We start from the raw sequence: 8627 nt of genomic DNA on the forward strand, positions 1-8627 counted from the left end.
GATTGGTAAGAAAAAGGACCTCATCATCAGGAAAAGTCAAAATCCAGTGTTTGAAAAATGTGAGACATCTTGCAGCCACTCTGCTGCCAATGCATCTGCTTGGATGACAGGCTATCTATTCAGTGAGTGGCTGAACGACTGGGATCAAAAGTTGGGCCTGGAAAGGAGAAAGATTTTGCTACTTGTGGAGTGGACAACTGCACAGCCCATGTGACGAAAGATGTAGCACTGAGGAATATCCGACTTGAATTCCTCCCAAAGAACACAACTTCTATCCTTCAGCCATGTGATCAGGGAATTATCAGAACTGCCAAGATGTACTTTCGCAAGCAAATGGCTCACAGGGTCAGGGATGGCAGGTTTGTATAATTTTTGGTGGTGTCCAGAATGGATCCAAGTTCCGCCCCTCCCCCCCCCACACACACCTGCCTAAAGCTCTGGGAGGGAGTTTGGGTGCGGGAGGGGGTTTGGGGTGCAGGCTCTGGGAGGAAGTTTGGATGCTGGGCGCAGGCTCTGGGCTGGGGCAGGGGGTTGGAGTGCAGGAGGAGGTTTGGGTTGCAGGCTTTGGGAGAGAGTTTGGTCCAGGAGGGGTGTGGGCTCTGGGAAGGAGTTTGGGTGCAGGAGGGGGTTTGGGGTGCAGGCTCTGGGAGAGAGTTTGGGTGCGGGCTCTGGGAAGGAGTTTGGGTGCTGGGTGTGGGCTCTGGGCTGGGACAGAGGGTTGGGGTGCGGGAGGGGATGCAGGGCATGGGGCTGGGCCAGGGATGAGGAGTTTGGGGTGCAGCAGGCAGGCTGCCCCAAGCCTGGGGCAGGGGGCCAGAGAGGAGGATTCCCCTCAGCCCTCCCCGCCGGCAGCAGCGAGCTCCGGGGGAGAGGGGCCCCTCCCTGTTCCCCCCGCACGACACTCACCAAAGCCCCCCAGGCTGTTGCTCAGGAGGTCCAGCCAGGATAAGCCCCGCCCCCCCCCAACTCAGAGTCGCCTGCTGGGGGTGGGGGGGGGAGAGCTGCTATGTGCCTCCTCCCTCCGCAGGTGCAGCAAGCCTGCCCTCGGCACTACTCCCTTGTAGCCAGCAGCAGCCAGCGAGGGAGCACAGCACGAAGCTGCAGGGGGCAGCCGCCCGCTGCCCAGGGCAGGCAGGGACGCTTGGTGGCGGCAGGCGGGGCCGGGGGATGCTCGGGGGAGGTGCGCGGGGGTGGCAGGTGGGGCCAGGGGAGAGACCCGGCCCCGAACATTGGTGGAGCTGGGCCGCCCGGGCCCTGAATTTGATAGAGCCCGGGCACCACGGGCTCATACAACTCGCCGCCCCTGCACAGGGTGTTATACCATATCGATGATGAGAACAGCAAAGCCACTTCTGTGGAAATTGCCAGGAAGATCAGTCTTTTAGATCAGTGGTTTTCAAACTGTGGGTCGCGACCCAGTACTGGGTCACGGAATGTAAGGCACTGGGTCATGGCAGAGCTGGTCAGCACTGCTGACCAAGCCATTAAAAGTCCCGTCGGCAGTGCTGCCCGGCTAAGGCAGGCTAATCTCTACCTGTTACAACACCGCGCTGCGCCCCAGAAGCGACCAGCAGCAGGTCCGGCTCCTAGGCGGGGTTGCCACGGAGCTCTGTGCACTGCCCCTGCCCCGAGCACTGGCTCCGCACTCCCATTGGCCGGTTTCCAGCCAATGAGAGCTGGGGATGGGGGGGGGTTAGGGTTAGGTGAGACCCACGCAGAGCCACTTGCACGCCTCCGCCTAGGAGCTGGACCTGCTGCTTGCCGCTTCTGGGGCACAACGTGGTCCACGGTGCCAGGACAGGCAGGAAGCCTGCCTTAGCACCCCTGCTGCGCCGCTGACCTGGAGCCACCCGAGGTAAGTCTGTGCCCCAATCCTCTGCCCCAGCCCTGAGCCCCTCCCACACCCGAAACCTCTCATCCCCAGCTCCATTGGGTCACGGGCATCAACAATTCTCTTCAACTGGGTCACCAGAAAAAAAGTTTGAAAACCACTGTTTTAGATGCCATTCTAGTGCTTGCAAATGCTTAGACTGACATTGATGCTTAAACAATCCGCAATTGCTGGAAAAAAGGAAGTCTGGTCATAGCACCCATAGAGGAAGCAATTGTTGTTGAACCACCAAGAGTGGATAGACATCAATGACAATGCTTTTGTTATACAACCTGTCTCTGAAGAGGACATTGTGACTGAGATCAGAGATCAGTTTGAAGTGAAACCCGAAAACAATGCAGAAGCGGACTCATGGTGACAAGGTAATCGTTCCATCCTTGACCCAGATGAAGGATGTGATGAAAACTTTGACAAATGGCCTATTATACAGGGGCTTCGATGATTTTAACCTACATTGCATTGAAAAGGAAGTTAACAATGTTGTGGGTTGTGCAGTGATCCAGGGAACACTGGACAAGTTTGTAATCAGTGACCACGCCACTGCATTGTGCCAGATGTACCACTCCGGTGACAGATGGTGACACTAAAATAAATATTAATGTGAGTCAATACTGTTAAACAATTTATATTTATGCTACAAAAGTCTGTGTAATGAACTTTCATATGTTATGTTTGTTGCAGTTTATATGTGAGATTTTAAAATTTGTATCTTTGTATCTTTACCTTAAGAGGTTATATAGCTTCACTAACTCACACTTTGTGTAAAGTTGTAACATGCTGTACAGTATTAATAATTGCCTTGAATAAAAACACCAGCTAAATAATTGGATAATAAAATGATTAATAGCCTGTTGTTCAGTTAGAATGTTGGTATGGTTTTGTTCCCCGTTGAGTATGTTTAAAGTCTAAATCATTTAATTACAGTAAATGAGATGTTTCTCAATTGAATAAAAAAAGCTAGTTTAAAAAATAACAGTCAATTTCATCCATTCTTTGCAATTCCACATGTAAGAATCAAACGCTTATAAGAATCAAATCATCCAGGACGGATGTGATTCTTCTAAAAGGAGTGCACTATGTGAGGGGTTGGACCCCCGGGAGAGTCACCTGGTGTGCTGCGATACCACGAGCGTGTGCTGCGGACCTGTGGGATCGGTCGACGCTACGCACGTCTCATGCGGCGCCTCATGGTCTCAGACGCCATCCGATGGTCCAGGGACATCTACATCGAGCACATCACCGGCCACCGACAGTACCAGGAGGCGTGAGCCAGAGTGACATCATTCTCCCACTACGAGAAAGGGACCAAGTGACCTTCTCCGTTGGATCATATGAACTGGAACCATAAACTCCCTGTGACGGGTTGGATCACAGAAACCCCCTTGGGAGCTGCCACCCGATGTACCAAGACTACCCCTGCTCCTGTTTTCCCTGCCAGCTCAGGACTCCAGCACCCTGTCTTGCTGAATTAGACACTCCAGTCCGCTTCAACGAAGACCCAGGGTCTGAATCACTTGTCCCAAAGCTGCAAGTTTACCTGAAAACAGCTCACAGTAGTGTGCTTATCTTTAGCACTCAGATGCTCAACTCCCAATGGGGTCTAAACCCAGATAAATCCGTTTTACCCTGCATAAAGCTTATGCAGAGTAAACTCATAAATTGTTCGCCCTCTATAACACTGATAGAGAGATATGCACAGTTGTTTGCTCCCCCAGGTATTAATACATACTCTGAGTAAATTACTAAATAAAAAGTGATTTTATTAAATACAGACAGTAGGATTTAAGTGGTTCCAGGTAGTAACAGACAGAACAAAGTAAGTCACAAGCAAAATAAAATAAAATGCGCAAATCTACGTCTAATCAAACTAAATACAGATAATCTCACCCTCAGAGATGCTTCAGTAAGTTTTTCTCAGACTGGACACCTTCCAGGCCTGGGCACAATTCTTTCCCCTGGTACAGCTCTTGTTCCAGTTCAGGTGATAGCTAGGGGATTCTTCATGATGGCTCCTCTCTCTCTCTCTCTCTCTTCTGTTCCACCCCTTTATATATCTTTTGCATAAAGCGGGAACCCTTTGTCCCTCTGGGTTTCCACCCCCCCTCACTGGAAAAGCACCAGGTTAAAGATGGATTCCAGTTCAGGTGACATGATCACATGTCACTGCAAGACTTCATTACTCACTTGCCAGCACACAAATATACAGGAAGACTCACAGGTAAACAGCCATCTGCAGACAATGGGAGTCATCAAGATTCCAAACCATCATTAATGGCCCACACTTTAAATAATTACAATAGGCCCTCAGAGTTAGATTTTATATTTCTAGTTTTAGATACAAGAGTGGTACATTTATACAAATCAGATGATCATACTCAGTAGATTATAAGCTTTGTAATGATACCTTACAAGAGACCTTTTGCACGAAGCATATCCCATTTGCATTATAGTCACTTATTATCAAATTTTTATAAAACTATCCCAGTTACATTATATTCACTTATTATCATGTTTTTATAAAACCATATAGACTGCACAACGTCACACTCCCTAAACATTAAATCTCACCAAATGAGGGTCAATCCATCCTCATTATCATATCCACTCATTATAATCCACACCCGAACATAGCCACTTTATGAACTTCATACCCTCATATCTCAATGTCTGTACTTTGACCCATCAACCTTTTACCCCCAATCGGGGATATTGCAGATTATGTATTCCTCATGCCACCTTATCTTAAACCAAACTTTGCACCCTCTATAATCTGTATGTTATTCCCTGATAACCAGAAACTTCTATGCTCAAACTCTGTTAAAAAAAAAATAGTGAACATCATCTTAATAAAATTTTTAATTCTGCCAGCCTGGGCTCCCTTTTAGCTGGTCTTGGCTCCCCAGCCTTTTCCAGCCAAGCACACAGGCAGGGCCACACCCAGCTGCACAGAGAGACAGAAATCCCCTCTGAAAAGGCTCAGTTTAAGGGCTTGCCACAGCACCCAGATGTCCACACACCCCCCCTTGGAGTACAACCCCAAAATTATATGAAATTCACCTCTTCTCTCAATGTGGAAGAGGGTATACACAACTTCTTGCCCCCCAGTTAGAAATCACATAAACTGGGTTATATTGTAAACCAGAAATAAATTTATTAACTATAACAAGTATATTTTAAGTAGTTAAGGAGATAGCAGACAGAACGAGGCAGATTACTAAGAAAATAAAACAGAGCACGCAAACTAAGCTTAATACACTAAAGAAAGTGGTTGCATGTAAGTTCTCACCCTAAATATGGTTCTAATAATCTTCTTCACAGGCCAGACACCCTTCCAGCCTGGGTCCAGTTGTAATCGTGCCTCAGTGAGTCACAAATGAGGATACCAAAATCAGGACGAACTGCTGAGAAATAGGGCAGATACACCCCAAGACTGGTGGCTAATCACCTATAGGATATACCAAACCAGCAACAAAAGTAAACTTGTTTCACCACACTGGCTAACAAGAAAACATAAAGGCAGTTTCCTCAGGCATTCCAGTTCTTATATCACCACCAAAAACACTGGATTCAGAGATGAGTGGTTCTTTACAACCAGACTCATCAAATAATAGGTTCTTCTGATCCCAAAGTTCTTGGTTCAGGCTTGTAACAGTGATGGAATAAACTGCTGGCTTAAGTCAAGTATCTGGAGTACATCCACAGCTTGGATGGGTCATTCAGTCCTTTGTTCAGAGCTTTGGTTTGTAGCAAAGTTCCTCGAGAGGTCAGAAGCAGGATTGAAGACAAAATGGAGAAGATGCAGCTGCCTTTTATAGTCTTTTGCCATGTGGCTTGTGCTTCCTTTGTTTCAAACAAAAACTGCCCAGCACATGGCCTGGAAGCCTTTTCTGGCCATAGGCATACCTATGCATGCCTTGCTGAGTCATAAGGTGTATCCTCTGACTTCTCTCAATGGGTCAATTGTATAGCTGATGGTCCTTAATAGGCCCATCTAAAAGGAGTGCATTGTGTGAGGGGTTGGACTCCTAGGCTAGGCAGAGCTGATGCCCAAACTGTCTGGGGATGTCACCCAGAAGCATAGCACAAGTTTTGTAATACAGACATAGATACATATCTATAACCCAAAATACAAATGTGATACAAACACATACATGAGATTATTGTATTTGGCAAACTATAACATTTTTGCAGATAACTTACGTGGCATATCTGGCACAACTCATTGCAGTTTTACAATATTAATATTCATAATATCCTCAAGTGTCTCCCAGAATCCATACAGCGTCACACACCCCACACAAAATTGATGAAGAAAGGGGTGTTCCTCGACACCGCTGAATGCATCACAAGAATTTTCCATTCTAGGACCTATATTACTGCACTTTCAGTTTCCATCACAAGTATTAGTGTACAACAGAAATAGTTTATCAAAATCATGTCTGACTAAATCAGGCTCTTTATATACAGCTACCTTCATTTTCTGAAAGTATTCTCTCTCTGTTACATCAATATAGACATTAATGCTCTCAAGGGTATAATTACCTTGGCATTTAGCCATGACAGCAATGTGGTAGTGTGCCTCAGTTTCCTTCTCTATACAGCAGACTACATTTATAAAGGTTTCTCTGCATTGCCAAGTTTCACAATTGCTTACAGGTATCGGTTGTAACATTTCACTATCATAAAGCTCTCTAGCATACAATGTGATTTTAGGTATTATTCCCAATATGTTTACAGGCTTTGTATCAGTCATACACTTTGACCTTTTTACCAGGGTTGACATCAAAATCAAATACATTAGAAGGTTAAACCTTAACAGTAACACCAAATTTGTTACAAGTCAGTGTTTATAAGTATCTTGGTCATACCATGCCTCTTGTCTCACTGAATCCCTTGGCTGACCAGGTGTGTCCTCATTGCTACCAGCTATGGAGCAAATCTTCCCCCTCCCTTGTCAGCCAGGTAGATTGTATCAACCCAGACACTAGCTTTCAAATTCTCATCTGCTAACAATTTCAAGGCTGTACACTCATTCTTCCCTTCAGCAGATTGGGTCCTTCCCCTCTCCCGACCTTTCTCCTAGAAGGTTGAAAACTGAACCTCCCTGCTTACAGGAATCCCTTTGCTGGCTAGGTGTGTTCACCAACTGCAGCCCCTCTGTGCTATGAACATCTACACACTCTCCTGCATGCTTGCTTGTGGATCCGCCGCCACCACCAGCTCAGAGACTGGATTCTGTTTTAAAGAGATACCAAACAAATCCAAAGTGTCTAAGGGTGAGAGTTTGCCTGTTCTCCCCTGCATCCTTGTGGTTTCAGTCATAAGGCCGTTCCGCTCTAAAAAAACAGTAACCCAATCTTTCCTCAGACCCTGAGGTACAGACTGCTTATACAAAGAATCAGCATGGAGACATTCCTGTTCCAACAAGCTCCCCAACAAGCTGGTCAAACACAGCCACTGACTTCTATTGCCTAAAAAGTAGATTTATTTCTGCTACTGAGAATGAGCGTCAGCCAGTGGAATACCCATCCTTCCCATCAAAGAGATTTCTCAACCTTCTATTGTATTTGGTATTTCTGAAAGATGTGAATTGAAACAGATAAATATATATTAGCAAAAAATGAAACAGTCATAAGTGGGGGTCCCTTATCCTTATATTCAAAATATCCTGGTTTCCTCTCCCCATTAATCCCATACTCACTCTCCTCTAAGAATACCAACTACTTTCAAAATTATCCATAGGAAAATATTTAGAGGCAATGCACCATATTCCTTAACAGTTCGCTTCTTTTAATAGATTTAATGGTCACGGTGTGTGGGGGAGGAGTATAGTTTTCTTTTAAAATATTAGTTAAAACATGAAATACAGTGGTTTCTCCTCACTTTGGGCAATTTCCCTTCCCTACATACATGTGTGTGTTACATATAAAATACAGGCACACATTTTGGCTTGCTACATAACAGCAATGAAAGTGGTTTAAATATTAAACATGAATGTCAAATATACAAATGTTAAACATCAGCAGTTCTTGCATTTTAACTGAGGTCTTTAATACCACGTACAGTTCAGATTGTACATACTGTAGATCTGTCACACCCCAATGGCCCCCTCCCTCAAGGGGTCCCCCTGGGGGAGGTAGGTCATCATTGTATATTACTAAAGCTGTTGCAAGCATCGCAGGGCATTTTGGGAAGAGTCAAAGGTGTGAGTGTGGAATGTTGCAGGTTGCAAAAGGCCAAAGGGAAAGGAGGAAGAGAGCAGAGAACGGGTTAACTCAACACTGTAGCTAGCTAGCTCAGTCCATAAGACGCTATACTGGCCCCAGTCCAAGGTCACAGCCCTAGACAAGAAATCTGCAGCTGCGTTTATCTCTCACTCAGCCACAGACAGCCATGAGAAAAGAAAAAGTACATTGAACCAGGGCTGCAGAGATGGAAAACACAGGCGAGACAATGGGGGGGGGGGGGGGAGCAGAGATGTGCGTCCCTGGAGCTGGTGTGTTTTGGGAAAGTTGAGACCACAGAAAGCCGGTTTGGACTGGTACAAAGAACACCAGGAACAGAGGTCGCAGAACAAAAACACCCCCAGAGGAACCCTGGACTTAAAAACCCTCCTGAGAGCTGGAGCAATTCGGAGATCGCAGCGGACCCTGGACGACCTGTGCACACAGGACAGAATTCCCATCCACCCTCTCCTGCCCCTCCCTTCTTCTTACGTTACCCCCAGGCTTGGTCA

The sequence above is a fragment of the Emys orbicularis genome, chromosome 5, assembly GCF_028017835.1.
Source record: "Emys orbicularis isolate rEmyOrb1 chromosome 5, rEmyOrb1.hap1, whole genome shotgun sequence".
NCBI lineage: Eukaryota > Metazoa > Chordata > Testudines > Emydidae > Emys > Emys orbicularis.